Here is a 20,928-nt window from a genome sequence, read left to right on the forward strand (position 1 = left end):
TGACAGCCCTAGTTCTATATAGGATGGATGTGGGTAGTACAAATAAAATTAGGACGTAGTTCATTCGCCATGTTACTTCTGTCACATGACCTGCCAGTGCCAGTGGCATCGCTTCACTTCCACATATCCTCTCCCGTGGCCTCATGGGATAGTAAAGTTTCCAGCGAATGAATCAGAATCTCGCCAGAAGTAGTAGATCATCTGGGTACTTTCCGCCTATTGTTCGAAGACTGTTAGTGTACTGTTTTTCACATACTAAGTAGTAGGAAATCATTTGATTTCAGACGCAGTTTAGTTCCTAGTTCAGTTTTATCATCCTAATGATTTTAATAATAACTTCATTAACTGTGTGCAGGGCTACAGGGTTCACGTGGGAGGAGTTTGTTTTGTCAGAGATCTTAAGGGGTCATGAGGGATTTGGGGGTGGGGTACGGGTGAGGAGACGTCCCATGAGGTTTAGAACATCGTGAAAAGGCAGTTGTAGAAGAGAATTAAATGTTTGTCAGGAAGTGGGATCATTGTTAGTTTCTATCTGCAGTAGCAAACTTATTCTTGTAGGTTGTAGGGAAAATGATAAAATGCATGTGAACATGCTGCCCGTGGTACTGCATATTACACATGCATTTTTGAGTTCAAAATGTTGAATATACTACACACACACACACACACACACACACGTCTCCATCTCTTGTTTCTCTTCTTTTAACACGCACTCATGGTTCTTATTTTTACTGATAGCATGCAGGTGTGCCATCAATTACACACTTTTCTTCCATCTCATGCACACGCCCCACCGTCTCTCTCTCTCTCTATCTCTCTCTCTCTCTCTCTCTCTCTCTCTCTCTCTCTCTGTCCCCTGTGTTGTTGGTGTCTGGGGGTAAAGGCCCTATTAGTGCCTCTGTCTGGAGCCTGGAGAAACTCTACACCCGACAGAGACGGAGAGACAGAGCAGGAGAAAAGGGGGGAAATGGGGTAACTTGATCTCTTTGGTTTGTCTATTCAATACAGGGGTCACTTGCCCAGGCACAAAGCATTAATCCTTGCGCACACACACACACACACACACACACACACGTACGGACTCATAAACACTCATTTGTCCAAAGATCCCAGAGCAGTAACATGCAATGCGATGATGTAATTCCAAGCAACAGTACACGGACACTATTGGCACTGCCATCAAGAAAATGGTGCCTATGGAATTATGGGCGGTTTCTGTCAAAGGAAAAATGGCTACTGGCTGTTATACCCTCCGGCTCAAAGAGATTATGGCGGAGAGAGAGAGAAAAATACAAAAATAGGGAGACAGGCAGACAGTGTTTCAATTGAAAGGAATCTATCTTCAGGCACTGAACTAACTGTCCACTTATCGTCTTGAGCATTTGACTTCCGCTTATAAGTCAAAAATGACATACTGACTTATTTATTATTCACTTTTGCGAAAGCATCTTGGGTTAAAATGCCAAGAATAGCATTATAAGATTTTAATCACATATTAAAGGGGTGGTTGCATGCGATTTCACTTTTTTAACTTTAGTTAGTGTGTAATGTTGCTGCTTGAGCATAAACAGTATCTGCAGAGTTACTACAGCACTGAAAGTTCAATGCAAATGGAGATATTGTCTAAAGTTATGGCCGTTTATTGACTACAAAAACGGCCGGTTTGGACTACAACAAGCTTCTTTTCCGGGTTGGTGACATCATAAACCCTTGCTATTAACATAAACACTGCCCCTCGAACACGCAACAAAGTGGACGAGGCCAGTCAGGACGCAGTCATTACGGAAGAGAGAGCTGTTGCAGTAGGCTGGAGTGTTGCAGACATGCCATCAAAACAAAGTTATTTTCACCCCTCGGCCTTCCTCGGGACGCTGGACTTCGGGAGCAATAGTTACAATTTGGTTTAATTTAGTTCCTGCTGATTACAATGCAAATTTACCAATCTGTGCTGCACATTTCACGGAAGACAGCTTCAAGAATCCTCACGAGTTTAATTCTGGATTTTCTCAAAGGCTCATACTAAAAGATGAAGCAGTTCTCACATTAACGGCAGAAGCTGCTGTTTATGGGCCTAAACCTGTAAGTACATGTCTTTTAAATGTGTAGTTTCTGTGTGTGTTTTGGTTGCATCAAGACCAACACTGTTTGGCTACGCTAGGCAATTAACTAAATTGTTTTATGCTTCTCTAACAAATGGCTACAAACACCAACAAACTTGTAATCCCACCCGCGAACATCGTTTATTTATATAAAATACATTACATAAACAAGATGTTCATGCTATCCATTTAAAGCCTTGTTTGCAGAGGTTTTGCTTGACCTTTATCCCCACTATCTGGGTCTGATTCTGGCTCAAGTTGGTATTGCAATATTGACGCCATTATTTACACCGCTAATGTGACTCCTGCCCGTAATAGTAAGGGGCGTGGCGTTTTCGGCAACCTATGCTTGGCACTTCAGCCAATAAAAACACATGAAACTAAATTTGGCTATCGTCTGCCAAATGTATTCTTTGAAAAGCTTCGGAGCACCATGTAAATGCCACAGCGCACGTGGTACTCATTCAGTGCCATGGTTTTATTATCACTGACTGTACCATGCAACGCCACAGTGCTTTTCATTGGAGAGCATAATAACAATCAGGAGGCCACTTCAGCTTGGGCTTGGACTGAGAGCAGTTGTCTTCAGGATTCATTAATTGCCAGCTTTTGGCGAGCAGATGTCTGTGCGAGTGTGTGTTGTTGTAGGTTACACTGAATATTCAAGATTTATTTGTGATAGCATTGCTGGTAATAATAATAATACTAATAATTAGTTACATTTCAGTGCTTTTTCTGGGACCTTAATGCGCTTTACATTTAGAAGGGCGGAGTCTCCTCAACCTCCACCAATGTGCAGCACCACCAAGATAATGCACCGGCAGCCATATTGTGCCAGAACACCCAAACTATACACCAGCTGATTGGTGGAGAGGAGACCGAGTGATTAAGCCAATCAGGAGAGGGGGATGATTAGGAGGCCATAATGGACAGAGGCCAATGGGCAAATTTGGCCAGGATGTCAGGGTTACACCCCTACTCTTTTTCCGAAGGACATCCTGGGATTTTTAACGACCAGAGAGAGTCAGGACCTCAGTTTAACGCCTCTTCCGGATGACCGATGTTTAAGCAAGTAGTATTTGCCTGGTCACATGACAGCCCTGAGGTGAACATTTTTAAAATATCTTAATTTGTGCTTCGAAGATGAACAAAGGTCCTTTGGGTTTGGAATGACATGAGGGTGAGTAATTTATACAGCTCCATCTGTATAGATCTGCAACGGGTAGTTTTATATATGCCAGGGCTATTCAAATCTTACCCTGGAGGGCCAATGAGCTGCCGCGTTTAGCTCCGACCCTAATCAAACACACCATGCTAATCAATGTCTTCAGGATCATTAGAAAATCACAGGTGGGTGTGTTTGATCAGGGTTGGAGCTAAACTCTGCAGCGCATTGGCCCTCCAGTACAAGATTTGAATAGCCCTGATAAATGCTATAAGCAGTGTCGTGTGTATTGGCAGCAAGATCTATTCCGCTAAGACCAAATACATTTACATTGTCATATCCATTACCGTGTTAAACTCTTCTGAGAGTTGTCATGATATAAATACTTTTAAGCAATTTCCGAGCAAATACATAAGATTAGTCAAGATATTGAATATCATTAATGGCTGAACAATATCAAGATACATTTTCCTAACTCTATTACCCAGTTGAACTGCATGCTATTGTATTGTGCCAGTGCTGGGCAGCGTGTCTGCCTTGCTCGGCCTGGTGATCCCCTTTTAGCCGGGGGTTTTCCTGCGCGCGCGGCCCCTGCGTGTGGCCTGGCCTTGGGCCAGAGATGCAGCCTGCTCTGCCTGTGTCAGAGTCCCCCGAGGTCTGAAAGGACAAAGCTGGTCTCCATCCAGCTCTCTTAACCCCCAAACGCTGCCACTGCACAAGCTTTATCTGCGCTTCTCGCTCTTACTCTGATATCATTTCACTTTGATGGCCTGCTCTATCACAGGCTCGCACAACCCTCCGCAAGCTGCAGTGGCCGCTGTGTGGCAGTGTGTGTGTCTCGCTCTGTGTGTGGCCTCACATCAAACTCTCAAGTATTTTGGTTAATGAATTCTTTGCCCTCACTGTATGCCCGCCTGAGCGGTACCAGCATCTGATCTCCAGTACCACCCCAAACACCACCCACAGCGAGAGAGAGAGACAGAGACAGAAGTTTGTTATGTTATATTGCGTTGTAATATTTCCTTCATATGTATTATTTATGTTATTTCGCGCTTTGGCAATATTGTATTTCTACATTCATGCCAATAAAGCAATCTTGAATTTGAATTTGGGAAAGAGAGAGACAGAAAGAGAGAGAGAGAGAGAGAGAGAGAGAGAGAGAGAGAGAGAGAGAGAGAGAGAGAGAGAGAGAGAGAGAGAGAGAGAGAGAGAGAGAGAGAGAGAGAGAGAGAGAGAGAGAGAGAGAGAGAGAGAGAGAGAGAGAGAGAGAGAGGTGGCGTCTGGGAGCTCAGGGTGGTTCTGGTCATGTGTGGTCTTCCATAGTGTTTTAATTAGGTTCTTCTCACTCAGATGGATCATTACCTATAATGACTCCAAACCACAGAAACACACACATTTGTAACGAACACATGTGTACGCGTCTACACAAAAATTAGTTTTTATGGAGACTCGTCGAAAGAAACGCACCTTAAAATTCTTCTGTGTGTTTATATGTATATACACATCTGTGCTGAACTATTTGAAACATCTCGGCAGTTTACATTCCCTTTTTTTACCATTTACAGTACTGTTCAAAAGTTTGAGGTTTGTACGTTTTTTTTTTTTTAAAGAATGTAATATTTTACATTCTTTACGTGACCGTAGCAAGATCTGCTTTAAATAAATGCTGTTCTTTATGTAAACAAACTTTAAAGAATGTATCATGGTTTCCATGAATTAAGCAGCTCAACATTGATAATAATAAATGTTTCTTGAGCATCAAATCATATTAGAATGATTTCTGAAAGATCATGTGACACTGAAGACTGGAGTAATGATGCTGAAAGTTTAGCTTTGCCATTTAGGAAATAAAATTACTTTTTAAAACATATTCAATTAGAAAAAAGTTTTAAATTGTAAGAACATTTAAAGGGATAGTTCACCCAAAAATGAAAATGTGATGTTTATCTGCTTACCCCCAGGGCATCAGATGAAGGTGTGTTTGTTTCTTCAGTAGAACACAAATTAAGATTTTTAACTCAACTGTTGCTCGTATAATGCAGGTCAATGGGGTGTATTTCTATGAGAGTAAAAAAACACAGACATACAAATCCATATGAAACCCTGCGGCTCGTGGCGACACATTGATATTTTAAGGCACAAAATGATCGGTTTGAAACCCAACAGTATTTCTGTTATTTTTTTAACCTCATATCAGACGAATCTCATCTAGTATTCACCATTACTAATAACGCCATTACTTCCGCCCGGAGCGATCATAGATATATATTAGTGCCTGCGCGGATGGCACGGATCGTTCGAATGATGCATCTATGTAAATATATGTATGATCACGTCGGGTTTTTGAACTTACTTGATGGAAGTAATGGCGCTGGGAATACTAGATGAGATTCGTCTGATATGAGGTTAAAAAAAATAACACAAATACTGTTGATAACCACATGCAATATGTGGTTTCTCGCAGAATAAACATACAATTTTCATTTTTAGGTGACCCTTTAAACCCTTCAATTTTATTCAGCATTGGTGAGCAGGAGTAGCCTGACAAGCCAGACCCACATCAAGATGTTTGGTCTGGAAACTCACCATAGACAGCTCAATCCGAGGGGCGGATAAACGGTTGTCTTTCAAACTCCCTCTGCATGCGATAGGATAGCGCTACACCAACCAGAGCAACGAAGGTGAAGCAGAGCTAGTTACAGTCTATGGTTGAAAGATTAAACTTTCACCGTATCCGTTGGGCAAAACTCCGAACACATCTTCCCTTCTTAAGAATGCCTTCAGTGCCGTTCTTTGTTCTTTTCCCACAGAAAAGCTTAACTCCAAGTCTTCCAGAGTCGCGGTCAAAGCTGATTCGAAAGACCGCCGTTCGCCAGTTTCTGTGTTTACTAGAAGCACGCAAGCGCAACTCGGCCGTCGCCATTATGTTATGCTCCGCCCACTGACTCTATACACGATGTGATTGGCCCGACCAGAGTTTGGCGTTTACAGCTCAAAAGAGGATTGAGAGTTGCTAGAAGACACTCGCGGGCAGATTAGATTTGCTGCCGCTAGGGCGCGTCTAGATTTCTAGGCTAGAGCAGGAGAGACTTCTTTCAAAAACATTAAGATATCTTATGACCCCAAACATTTGAACCGTAGCGTACATTTTGACTCTTTCTGTATCAGGTATCTGTAGTATCAGTGTTTACATGTACAACAAAATTCTCTTGGCCATCAAAAATGATAGCTCATTATAAAAAGGTGGCGATGCAAGAAAATCTAATTTATGTGATAAGTCGTCACACTGAATAAGCAAGCAGAACTGTGGTAAAGGTGTTTACATGCATAGCGAAATAGGGGCAGTAAGATGACCTTACTTGTCTGAGTGACTGTAAATTGTGTGTGTGTGTGTGTGTGTGTGTGTGTGTGTGTGTGTGTGTGTGTGTGTGTGTGTGTGTGTGTGTGTGTGTGTGTGTGTGTGTGTGTGTGTGTGTGTGTGTGTGTGTGTGTGTGTGTTTCTGTCTGTCTGCATACAAAAACTTTAAGACACCCTGAACCCTCATGACCTCTGGGTCCAGACGTTCTCCCTTCCCCCACGGCAGTGAAACCCCCATCCACATTCAACACAACATCACATAACTACACACACAGACACACACACACACACACATTCCAGCAGTCATCCCTCCTCTCTCACTCAACACGTATTTAGAAAACACTCTTTATCTGCGTTTAACATGATGTCTTTTACTACATAGTATCTACAGTTGTGTGTATGTTTTGAAATAAAGCAGCAAGCCATTGATTTTGAGTTTTTATATTAATAACTTTTTTAATAAAAGTCATGTTTCTGCTTGTTTTGAAATGTATAGATTTAAAATCTGACTCTTATAAAACATGACATATTTATTTGAATATACATTAAATATTAAAGAACAGGTTTAGTAAAAAAATGCAATGAATATGTAATATGATGCATATATTTAGCAAAATGCTCCTCTCTGGAGTTCATTTTTCTAGCTGAATATCGAGTTTATGGTCATACAATGGCTCAAAAATAGTAACAAAGCATAATTGCTATTTATTGGATGGGAGGCGCTACAAAGTTTTGTTCATTTATCAACTGAAAACAGCTAAAGGATTGATTTTGGGGATTTACAAATTGATATTGGTTCATCAAAATGAGAAAAGAATTAAATCGAGAAATCAATATTTCAACCCAGCCCTAATAATCTTGCTTTAAATTATTTTTAATGAATATTGCTTAAAAGGGTTACTTCACCCCAAAATCAATATAATGTCATTAATTACTCACCCTCATGTCATTCTAATCCCGTAAGACCTTCGTTCATCTTTGGAAACACAAATTAAGATATTTTTTATGAAATCCGAGGATTTCAACTTTTTACATTCTGATTTTTTTACATTCAGATTTCAACGGAATTGCAACTTTTAAAACCTAGAAAGGTTGTAAAGACATCGTTAAAATAATCCATGTGACTACAGAGGTTCAACCTTAATGTGTTCATGACCTCAAGGCTAGATTATTGTAATGCTCTACTGGGTGGCTGCCCTGCTCAGTTAATAAATAAACTCCAGCCGGTCCAAAACGCACCAGCTCGAGTTCTTACTAGAACCAGGAAGTATGGCATTATTAGCCCAGTTCTGCCAACACTGCACTGGCTCCAATTGAAAATACCTATAATATCAAAATCAACTGCAGGCAGTCGATCCTTTTCCTAATTAGCATCTAAACTCTGGAACAGTAGGTATTTGAACTTTTAGCATAGTTTTAATCTAGTTTTCAAGTTATAATTCAAGTTAATTGATAAATGTTAAGACCGTAACTTTCTCTTTTTTGTCTTCATTTGAGGCAAAACAACCGTTTTAATGCCTTGCCAAGACGAGCATTTTGACCATGAAGTGTATTTGACAAATCAAATTACACCTGCACTATTCACTACATTATACACTACAGTGTAGTGTATAATGTGGTGAATGGTGCAGCTGTAATTTGTCATATACACGTGACTACAGCATACTTCATTACTTTTAACAAATGGCATTTCTGTAGCCCAAACAGTAGAGCATGGCGCTGCCAAGGTCATGGGTTTGAATGCATGAGCTGATCAAATGTATGCCTTGAATACTGAATGCAATCTCGCATATGCCAAATGCATACATGTAAATGTAGTCATCATCTTTTTATTTTGTTAGATTCAATAGGGCTGCACTTCTGTGGAGTCTTTTGTGGAACTTCAGAAACATGTGAAAATACTGTGTGAATATGTGAATGCTTGGAAAATATTGCATGGACTCGTTTGGGTGCTTCTGTGGTGTGACAGGCAGCGGGGCGAGGGACCGCGAGAGCGGGCCGGTGATTAATGTTGACGAGTGCCAGCTGCGTGGCACACCGGTCTTGTCTCGCGGCCATGTGACGGGAGCATATAAGGAGCAGCAAGGGCTGCGGAAGACGAGAGAGGACCAGGCCTGGATTTTATGTTATGTTATGTTTATGTGTTATAGTGTGTTTGCGGGCAGTCGTCCGTGAGGGGCTGCCCGCGGTTTTACTTTCATTTTGTTTATTTATTTTGAATAAATGTTTGAACGTTCGCCGGTTCCCGCCTCCTTCCTTCCCATGAACGAACTTCATTACAGCTTCATTAAGTGTTAAAGTGAGTCCCGATGTACTGCTATTGAAATGAATCTGTCCTACTTGATATTCATAAACTTTTCCTGTTTTGTGTTCCACAGAAGAAAGAACGTCATTCGGATTTGGAACGACATAAGGGTGAGTAAATAATGACAAGTTTAATTTTTCAGGTCTTTATCAGTAGAGTTTTTCATTTAGCAGCCTCACGCGCATGTTTGAGTGACTGAAATGGGGATTTAAAGGTTAAGATAAAAGCCAGAGAAAGAAAATCTTTCAAAACTTCAGAGCCTGTCTGTCTTTCTCACATTCTCTCCCTGGAGTCAGACAGGAGCGGGACGGGGGTGGAGATTAGACAGGCCGACGCCCCCTCAACCATAGGTGCCCGCAGTGGGAGGACACACATGTCTCTGTCTAATAAGTGGGCTGGGACAGAGACACCGCAACATTTTTCAGTAGTTTGATGGATGTGGCCTGAAGTGACTCAGTCTCTTGGTCAGTGTTTTTGTGGATTTGTCTCTCTTCCGCTCTATTTTTATATTTTTGGCAGGCCTTTGAACCCAAAAGGTGACTCACTCTCTTTCTATGGTCCAAAACCTGTGTGTGTGTGCAGTGAAGACAGAAGCGAGGGAGTTGAACACACAACCTTGCACACATTTGTAAACAGCAGCCATAAATATGCATCCGTGCACGCGAAAACTCCCTGAACCCATAAGGAAAGTGTGCGATGCTCACGTGCGAGGCATATACAGACCAGCTGCATGTGGTTTGTGTTTGTGTATTTGACCCTTCTTCCCTTCCTCTCCCTCTCTCTCTATCCCTGTCCCTCGTTCTCTTTGGACTTGTTGCCTTTCCTTTCAAAACTTTCAACAGCTATCAAAGCACTGACTGAACATCCCAACACACACACACAAATTGCACATTCAGAGCATTTCACATACTAGCTCTTTTGTATGTGAGCTAAGAGAATCCAGATGCACGTGCCTGTTCACCTCTGTGTGTGTGTGTGTGTGTGTGTGTGTGTTTTGTCTTAGTGTGAGCAGTCTGTAGCTGACTCAGCTGATAGTGAGCACTTAATAGGGTCTGTAGGGCAGATCTGACTGCAGTTTATTAGGTCTGTGGGATTTCTGGGCTCACATTCAGGCCTTGCTTTCAGGAGCAAAACTCTGAACAGTGAATGTGTTCAGAGTAAAACATGGTGTTGTTTATTATTGTAATATTTATTAACCAACCTCCTTAAATCTTCTGTTTAAAGCTTGTATTCTTCTAGTGTAACCCGATCACAAGTGGTCACTGCTAAGCATATATGTAAAAGGGTTCAAAACATAATTTTTGCCTTATTGAGATACATTAGTGTCAAGTGATACAGTAAGTAACTGTATATAGTCATGAAATCAAAAACCCTCCTGTTTGAAATCCTTGGTCACATTGTAGATGTTAGTAGCAGAGGTAAACAGCAATGTGTCTCCATTTACCACTTGTGACCGGATCACATGAGATGGATGTTAATACCAGGTGTAAACAGGGCCAAGGTCACACATACTCCACAAGCAATAAATGTGTGTGTGAGTCTGTCAGAGTCTATTATTTGTCACGTACACATTGTGCATGTAAAAGATGGGCAGAGGTACTTGTGACAAATTGTTCAATGCAAGAGCATATTAGTTGCATCTTTTTTTGCATGTTTATAACTGTGTCTGTGTTTGTGTACCTACTTAACCATATATTGGGGACAAATTTGGAAAATCTGTATGTAAATAAAGTGTTTTTTTTCTGTTAGGGTTAGGTTATAACAGTTATAATTTGCTGTATATAAAACAATAGAAATCTATGCAATGTCCCCCATTTAGATAAGTTAATAAAGTGTGTGTGTGTTGGGGGGGGGGGGGGGGGGGGCTGGTAAACCCAAGGTTGGCAAAGATGGCAAAACCAGAAATCTTTGCGGAGTGTCTATTTACATTAAGTGCAAATCAAATAGCCCTTCTCATTGGCAGGGGCTATTTACACTAACTCCGCCCACTGACATCTGATTGGATCAGACAAAATTACGAAAGATGCTGGATTGTCGACAGTAGCAATAGGGTAGGGGTAAATGTGGTTGGGATAAAGTTTTGATGCAAATCGACCCAAGTTCGAATCGAATCCAATTTTGCTAGTTTGATGGAAAAAAACAACATCAGGCACATGGTCTAAAAGGGTTGTACTTAGTCCCTTAATGAGGCATGGGTGTGTTTTGGGTATAATGTGCAATAAAGAGGAATCCCTTTTTCATATTTAAAAATGTTTGTGTGCTGCTGTGTGTCCCTGTGTGTGTAATAACAAGCTGAGGGTATGTGCGTTGTGCACCGGCCTATAGGCGCATATTACTAACACTCCCTTTAAATAACACAAAAAATACTGAGCTATTGACTTTAGAGCAGGTTTTTGTTGGTCAATCAGTCGTTTTCAGTTCCTCAAAATAGCAACACGCCAACAATGCACCTGAACACACCTCGTTTTCAGACCAGCATGTCTATGGGTGAACAGATGTGCATGTGTGGGGGGCATGTGCATTTACTATTTAACCAACTTTTATTTCACAATTTTCACGTCCTATGGCCAATCGTGCTGAAACTAGCAAAAAACACTTGAGTCATGCCTGATGTTAGCCTGACAAGCCAGACCCACATCAAGATGTTTAGTCTGGAAACTCACCATTGACAGCTCAATCCGAGGGGCGGATAAACGGTTGTCTTTCAAACTCCCTCTGCATTCGATAGGATAGCGCTACAACCAACCAGAGGAACGAAGGTGAAGCGGAGCTAGTTACAGTCTATGGTTGAAAGATTAAACTTTCGCCGTATCCGGTCGGCTAAACTCCGAACACATCTTCCCTTCTTAAGAATGACTTCAGTGCCGTTCTTTGTTCTTTTCCTACAGAAAAGCTCAACTCCAAGTCTTCCAGAGTCGCGGTCAAAGCTGATTCGAAAGACCGCCGTTCGCCAGTTTCTGTGTTTACTAGAAGCACGTAAGCGCAACTCGGACGTCATTATGTTAAGCCCCGCCCACCGACTATACACTATGTGATTGGCCCGACCAAAGATTGGCGTTTACAGCTCAGAAGTGAATTGAGAGTTGCTAGACGACACTCGCGGGCAGATTAGATTTGCTGCCGCTAGGGTGCGTCTAGATTTCTAGGCTAGCCTGATGTCGCATTGCATATGAAAGGGCCCAAAGTGTTCATCGGTTAGGGTTAGGGGTCGGTGTAGGGAGGGCTTTACTGTAAAATTGTAGGGGTGTAAGAAAATATCGATACACATGAATATCGCGATATTATGTTTGGCGATACTGTATCAATTCTCAAAAACACTGTATCGATATTTATATATTTATTTATTCACATCCAAGATTCGTGGCTTTGTGTTCGGTTTAAACCACAGAATGTATAACACCCAACTGCCTAGATGGCAGTGTTATCTCAGAACGTATAACTGGCGCGGAGCCGGAGAAGCACAAGGTAAAAGTGCGTGCATCGCTAGTGTTTGCATTAGCAAGCAAACCCAGCTCTCAAGACGATAGAATTATTCCGCTCCTGCAGTATACAGAGCTGAAGTGTGGACTCATTTTGGCTTCAGCTAAAAAGAAGCCACTAAGGAAATCGACAACAATCATTTTGTTTGGAAAGTAGGCCAAGTTAAAATCTAATACTCGGGAAACACATTGAAACAGAGCTCGCTTAACATCCTGACATCACCTGCGCTGCTGAGAAGCGTTTCGATAGAATGTACTGCACGCTTTCCTCTCAGTAACAAAATAAACACACACCAAAACTGACAGCGGTGGCAGCAGAATGAAAGATCATAGCGATGTGGATATGATGACCAGCTCTGCAGTTCATTACTTGAAATAGCACTTTGTACAATAGACTGCTTTATAGAAAATAGCTTAACTGTATTAAATATAAAACAGTCATGAAATGGACTGCACTTTCTGTTGTTAAATAGCCACTGCTATACTGTGAACCTTTAAAACATTTACACATAAAGAATCCTGCAGTCACTTTACATTTCCCTTAACTTAGATTGCACAAAATAGTGATTAGTGATATAAATTATACTGTATTAATTAAATAAAATACTTTGTCTCATGTTTTAGGCATATTTGTGTTCTTTATTCTTTTAAATTATTAAAAAAAAAAAAAAAAAGAAACATTGCAATATATCGTATCATAACCCCTGTATTGTGATACGTATTTTATCGCCAGATTCTTGGCAATACACATCCATTTATTAATATGAATAAATATAATCGAAAACACTTTGTTATTATTGCGTACTGTTTAACACTGAGGTGCAAAATAGTATCTGCCACTATTTATAAGTATAAATAGCATCTAATCACTATTTACACTTATTACAATTAAAATAATGCTATTTTTACATAGTGTAATGATAATGTATTGCTATTTAAACTTAGTGTAAATAATAATAGTATCTATCTTATTGTAAATAGAATTTAGTTGCTTTTCAGCCAAATCTTTGTCTGTTTTTTGTTTTATTTATTTTTTGGTCCCTATGAGGAAAACAACTTATAGATCACACTTAGAATTTTTGTTTATTTTTTTTTGGTAAAAATGCAGAAAGTTTTCTGTGAGGATAAAATATACAGATTGTACCGTATAAAATATATGAAACGTCCCCATAAAACATGAAAGCCCAGTGTGTGTTTATTTTATTGTGTGCACCTGTTTGCATGTGAACTTTTAAGCATTTGCATCTTTACATTCTCAAATAACTCTCACATTCACATACACATACACATGCTCCATCCCACACAGACACACTTTTAAACTTACTCTGCAAGCTGTGGCTCTGGGCCAGAGGGTAAAGGTGAAAGATCAGATGGGAGAGCTGACCACATAAAAAAGCAGCGCTACTGCAGGGTCGAATAGGTCACCTTCATAAAGGTCATAGTTCATCATGCCCTGTCATGCTTCATCATGTGTCCTGTGCAGGTGTCCTAGCAACCGAACTGAAGTGTTTGCTGAGTAAACATACATTCGGGTGTACGAGCCCGAGCTCAACCACACACACACACACACACAAACACAGACTTTGATGTTCAGGATCCTGGTGGGTCAAGATGTGGTGGAAATATGGAGCAGATTTTTTAAAGGACTTTTTTTTCTCCTTCCTGCTTTTCCATCTATGTGAGGTCAGAATAAATCTGTGTCTCTGATCTTTGCCATAGCAAAACAGGGACCCGTGGGGACGGAGGCACATATGTGCTTGAATGCTTGCTGTTTTATTTGATCTGAGCAGTGTTGTTTACGGAGGAACACACTCACAGATGATTTATTCGGTTGGGACCATGCAGGATTTATCTTAGATCTGCTTTGTGCATTTACTAATGGCAATATTAATTTCCACCCTTTTGCTATTCAGGTTGTTGGCTATAAACATATGCATACTTGCGTCGTGTTATGATTTGCACTCGGACACATTCTGGAGTGCAGTTACGTTTGAAATCAAGCTTGCGTAGCTGGAAGCATTTGTTCCCCGTAGAGTTTGCTTGAGATATTAAAACTGATATTATTGCCTCATTTTAAACTCAAATAAACTTAGTCCCCATGAAATCAAAATGACATCTATTGGCTTTTAGTATGAATATGTTAGTCTTACTGTTATCTGTAAGTTAGTGTGCTCCAAACAATGACAATTTCACATTTAGAAGACATAAGCTTTCGAAACTTCTCTCACTTTCGCCAATATGGATCAATGATTTTGATGACATCACTGCACTTCAGCTTCATAACATTTTCTGTCCAATCAAATGCTCTCTGGAATCAGAAGCCCCGCCCCCTACATTTAAAATATATACTCTGATGCTGTAGCTTAAATCAGTCACTTGTTCACACAATTACTGTTTTCTACATGGTGAATGGCATGGCACTGTATAGGGGATGAGGAACGATTCAGACAGTGTAAATATGCTTTTCATTGAAGCGAATAAAGTCACGCGAACCGCCACAGCTTCGATCCAGAGACACGATAGCACAGAGAGGATCATATATGTAGCAGACCAGAAAACTTATCGGACCCGTTTGAATTCTGCACAGAATGCTTTATTTTAAAGGTCCCGTTCTTCGCGTGTTTTCGAAGCTTTGATTATGTTTACAGTGTGCAATATAACATGAGTTCATGTTTCGCGTGTAAAAAAACACAGTATTTTTCACACAATTTACTTATCTGTATACCGCTGTTTCCTCTGTCCTAAAAACCGCCTGATGATTTCCTTGTTCTATGAAGTCCCTCCTTCAGAAATACGTAACGAGTTCTGATTGGGCCAGCGCTTCCCGTGTTGTGATTGGACAGCAGCTTAGCGCACTTTGCCCGGAAAGGTCCCGCCTCTTACCATAACGGGGAGATGCAAGCGCTGAATGCGCGCTCTTCTCCACGTGGGAGAGCAACAAGACCACGCCCCCTATTTTGCGTGTACTTGTGGACGGAGGGTTAGTCAACAAACGGTTCTAGTGACATCATTCCTGCCAGGAAGTTTCTTGTTTTCTAAAGTGTGTGTTTGGTTTCTGAGGAGTGACTGAGGGTCTGCCCTAGAGATGTGTGATGTGTCGCTAAACACTTGATAGCATCATGTTTTGGGATTTTTGAGGTATCACACACCCCTAACATGTCAGGAGTGCAGTAACAGTGTTTGCTCACTTAGCCCGGCTTCCAGATATCAAATATGGATTTGTCTTTCATTTAATTTATTATATTTAATATTTTCTTTTACTGAAACACTAAAGAGTCAAGATGAATATGGCCTGTGCTATTGTCTGTATCTCATAGAAAGAAAGCACATGTTATCAGTATGTTTTAGGGAACATTCTAGTTAGAACTGGAGCTTAATCAGCTCCAACCTTGGAGATTCTGTGTTAAAGATCAGTGTTGATGGACATCCTAAGAGACGGTTGGACTTGTTGTTCTGGGCAAGCTGGCGCCTGCTCCTGATCTGGAAGGTCACTAGTTCCGGGGTGGAAGCGTCAACAAGTGACACGTCTATGGACGCGTGCATCAGATTAACTGACCATGTGTGGAAATTTACCATGACTATGCATTTTCTCTGAGCCAATCAGAATCAGCCACCTTGCAATAATGACGTGGCTAGACCTTGAAAACCGTATAACTGTTGGGAGAGTAGTATGTACGATAGGGCGAGGCTTCGAGACTGGAAGAGAGGGAGCACGGTCTACGAACTCCTTGTGAGACTTGAAGCTGGCTTCTGCTTTAGAAACTGCAAACTATTCTTCAGTCATTTTTTCTTTAAATAATTGCACTCCTGACTCTTAGTCTTCATTTTTCACTACTGGTCTTGGTTCATAAACTTTTAACCCTTAACAGGAGATTACAGAAAAATAATTATTTAACTGGTCCCTAATGGAGAACTCCACATGGCTAGTGGCCCCCAGGTAACTTGATTTTAAGACCCCTTGGTTAAACTGTGTGAAAGCAAACGAGTCCTTAGAACAAAGTTATAGGGCCAGAGTTAGTAAACAGGGCAAATTAGCGTGAGAGCGCAATAACGCATGTCATCAAGTTTTGATGCAGATCGATCAGAGGTTCGAATCCGCCTTTTGCCACACTCGCTCTATTCCCTTTTCCCATCACATATCAGATCGGAAAGGCATTTATTTTCAATAAAAAGTGAGAAAATATTAGAAAAGTGGAAATAAAGCGTGTAACGTGTACAGTGTACAGTGCTTCTCGGTTAGTGGTAGGCCTAGGTTAACAGACGTGCTGAATTAGTGACGATAAAAGTGAGTGGGGCGGGGCAGGGCGGGGGCGCGCAAAACTCCATCTCGCCTAGGGCAACCAAAGAGCTAGAGCCGGCCCTGGTTCAGCACATGATCTACTGATGACATGCAAATGAATGAATATCATTTCCATAATAACCATTGCAATCTACCCATTAGCATCTGGTTTGAGACACACTTTTTTGGGCTATAAATAATGGCGCAGACACCAGTAAATTGACGAGCGCAAACCTTAGTAAATCACCTTGCATGATTCATTTAAATACTCTCCTTCCATGAATTTTGTGCCTGAAAGGGAAACTCCTACAGATACATTTATAATAAGTTCCAGCCCCAAAAATAACCCTGTCCACGCTTTTTCAGCGCTAATTTATCATTTAACAAATCATGGCAGTAGTTTTGTAACGCCTTAAGAGGGTTTGTGCTGGTGCAAGCTGTTAGTAAATCTGGCCTTTAATGTCTGTCCTAAAGTGTCCTTACATGCTGTGTGCTTGTGCATGAATTTCTGTTTGCACATCTGGTTAAGTAGGTGTGTAAATGCAAAACGTGTGTAGATTTGCGAGTTGTCATCATGGTTTCTGCTGAAGTTCCTGCTGATGTTTATTGCTGTTGCCTGTTTATTTATCTTATATGCCATGTGAACTAGACAGTGAATGTGATCCCGTTTGAGTGTGTGTGTGTGTGTGTGTGTGTGTGTGTACGAGCTATATGATTCCTCCTGCTGCTTATAGTTTGTTCATGCCTGTGTTACCAGCATTTCTAAAAATATCCCTTAAACCCGCTCACCTCCTCCTGCACCCCCTGCTGGATAACCTCCCCCCACTGTAGATCGCTCCACCCTGTCATGAAATGCATGCTACTCCTGCTGCACATTCCACATGGAGAGCAAACCAACTCCCGCAGAACCGAACGGGGGATATTCCCAATGAGCCTGTCTTGCCATATGCAAGTGAGATGGGAAATAGTATTTTTTTGTCCCATATTTGTCACGTGCACAGCACACACGTGAGCAAAAGTTTTACTTTGCAACGCTTGCTTGCATGTATGCACTTGTGTGTGAAACCGTAGTGCATACTTAGGTCTGCATGCAAGTCGTCTCCCAGTATATGTTTCCAGGTACATTTCCATGCATGTGTTTTTATTCCCGTTTGAGAGTGTGTTTGGCCAGCTGTGTGGAGGTACATTCTTTAAGCTCCAGGCGGAGGGGGGTTGGAAAATAGAGCAGGCAAATTCCGATTCTCCCTCTGAACATGTCCAGGGCTAAACTGCAAACCCAACAAAACTCACGTGGCTCTCTGTTTTTCTGTTCTGTCCATCTGTTTCTCGTATGAAGTTAGTTGACTTTGAGTTGAGAAATTGCAGATTTGGTCATTCAACAGATTGAAGCTCATAGTTTTAATACTATAATCTTGGGATTTTTTTCTCGCTATGATGTCATAATAACATGATGCCAGCCCCGCCCCCTTTTTACTCCCACTAGTCTAAACAGGAAGCACTTTGGCTCCTGTTTTTCAGAGTTACAAATAAACAATATTTCTTGTGCTATTTTTTTTTTTTTCACTCTCGTTCCTTCTCTAACACAGATTTGGGAAATGCTATATTTCTCAGTTGAGAACTAAAGAGTTTAATTTGAACGAGGTGTTTATATTTCTGAGTTGCACGTTTTATATGTTTATGTAGACAAAAAGTAGGCCCATTTACACCTGGAACTAACATCAGTCTTGCTACTACAAATCATTTATGGACAGCAGTAAATAAAGGTACTGTTCAAAAGATTGAGTTAGGTATTTTAGTGATTGTGAAAGAAATAGTAGAGTAAAAACAGTAATAGTTTTACAATTACTGTTTTAATGTAAATTGTAATTTACTCTTGTGATGCAAAGCTGATTTTTAGCATCATTACTACAGTCTTCAATCCCACATGATCCTTCAGAAATCATTCTGATATGATGATTCGTTGCTCAAGAAACATTTTGTTGTTGAGAAGAAATCATGCATCTCTAAAAATGGCTACTTTTCAAGAAATGGAAAAAGACAAAGATTTTGACCAGGGAATTTCTGAGAATTGATATATGCACTATTGTCAAAAGTTTTGGGACGCCGGCCTTATGAAATTTAATTAAATCCCATTCTTAATCCGTCGGGTTTAATATAGAGTCGGCCCACCCTTTGCAGCTATAACAGCTTCAACTCTTCTGGGAAGGCTTTCCTCAAGGTTTAGGAGTGTGTTTATGGGGATTATTGACCATTCTTCTAGAAGCGCGTTTGTGACATCAGGCACTGATGTTGGATGAGAAGGCCTGGCTCTCAGTCTCCGCTCTAATTCATCCCAAAGGTGATCTATCGGGCTGAGCTCAGGACTCTGTGCAGGCCAGTCTAGTTCCTCCAAACCAAACTCGCTCATCCATGTCTTTATGGACCGACGCTTTGTGCCCTGGTGTGCAGTCATGTTGGAACAGGAAGAGGCCATCCCCAAACTGTTCCCAAAGTTGGGAGCATAAAATTGTCCAAAACGTCTTGGTATGCTGAAGCATTAAGAGTTCCTTTCACTGGAATTAAGGGGCCAAGCCCATCCCCAGAAAAACAACCCACACCATAATCCCCCTCCAACAAACTTTACACTTACAAAGCAATCAGGCAAGTACCGTTCTCCTGGGAACCCTCAAACCCAGACTCGTCCATCATATTGCCAGTCAGAGAAGCGTGATTGGTCACTCCAGAGAACACGTCTCCACTGCACTAGAGTCATGTGGCGGCGTGCTTTACACCAATGCATCCCACACTTTCATTGCACTTAGAGATGTAAGGCTTGAGCTGCTCACCATGGAAACCCATTCCATGAAGCTCTCTACACACTGCTCTTGAGCTAATCTCAAGGCCACACAAAGTTTGGAGGACTGTAGCTTGACTCTTTAGAAAGTCGGCGACTTCGTGGCTGAGTTGCTGTTGTTCCCAATTGTTATAACACCACTATCAGTTGAACGTGGAATATTTAGTAGTGAGGGAATTTCACGAAGGGACTTACTGCACAGGTGGCAACCTATCACTGTACCACGCTTGAGTTCACTGAGCTCCTGAGAGCGACCCATTCCTTCACAAATGTTTGTAGAAGTGTCTGCATGCCTAGTGCTTGATTTGTGGCCATGGAAGTGATCGGACACCTGCACTTCATTCATGACTGAGAATGGGTGGAGTTATGAGGTTTGGCTGACAGTTTGAGGAGCCACTGGAGTCACAATGTTTAAGGCTACAACATACTCCGCAAGAACAGAGAAAAAAGTTCTCGCTCCCAGGGCTGCGCTGGTTTAGGAGTTCCCGCAGCTTGTTCTCGACACATCACATGAGCAGAATTTTTTTCTTGCGGGTGTCCGAGAACTATTGTGTGATTGGTCAGACATTTAAAGTGGGCGTGGATAATGCAGAGAAACGCAGATGTTCGGCACCTGCTTTTCTCGTTCTTTGTTCTTGCAGAGTATGTCCCAAGGTTAAGTCACATGCTCTTTTTAATACTTTTCATTGGTTTAATATTAGCAAAACCCACAGACAGATGTAAAGGGAGACCAATAGTAATGGTTTATGAATAAAACTAAATATGGAGGTTTCCGCCCCAACTTTTTGAACTGTATTTAAAATAGAGATTTGATCGCACACCATATTTGGAGATAAAGAATCATCAAAGGACTGACTGCTTGCTTATCATGATATTAATTCTCAAAAACAAAGAATATTTTAATAATCTTTTAAAGAAATCAATCATTTGGTCAAAATAAAAATCACTGAAGATTTCACAGAACATGCAGTGACAACCTGACGTACTTAGTTGTGTGGGTAAAATATTATCACAAGTCATGATGACAGGAGATGCATAGTTTAATACCTGGTGATGTAAATATCGATCTGTCTCAATTGAACATTTGTGATTAGATCCACCTGACATAGATGTTAATGTCAGATGTACACAGGCGTAGTGCACATATTAATATATATTTTGTAGTCACGTGTATAAGTTAAGTGTGCACTGACACACACATCCAATCAGTGTTGGTGTGTGTACAGTATGTTCATCAGGGCCAGCTGACTGTGGCAAACTAGCACATTAATAGCACTTAACCTTCACCTCACATTCACAGTCTGTGTGTGTGTCACTCTGTGTCTGTGTGTGCATTTTGCTGGCATGCATTAATAGATTATTGATGCACTCTTGTGATGGTTGACAGTCAGATGGAGGTGGAAATGGACC

The 20,928-nt window shown here is 41.1% G+C and overlaps 1 protein-coding gene across 2 annotated transcripts in view; it reads left to right on the forward strand.

The window, feature by feature from the left end:
- The window catches only part of kdm6ba (lysine (K)-specific demethylase 6B, a), a 125,431-nt gene that overhangs the window by 36,904 nt on the left and 67,599 nt on the right, over nt 1-20,928 (forward strand). For both annotated transcript variants that reach the window (XM_067446659.1, XM_067446650.1), the window contains exon 2: nt 9,001-9,037. The gene's annotated coding sequence lies outside the window, so the exon portion shown is untranslated. The remainder of the gene's footprint in view (nt 1-9,000; nt 9,038-20,928) is intronic.

Source organism: Pseudorasbora parva, chromosome 1 (genome assembly GCF_024679245.1).
Source record: "Pseudorasbora parva isolate DD20220531a chromosome 1, ASM2467924v1, whole genome shotgun sequence".
Lineage (NCBI taxonomy): Eukaryota > Metazoa > Chordata > Actinopteri > Cypriniformes > Gobionidae > Pseudorasbora > Pseudorasbora parva.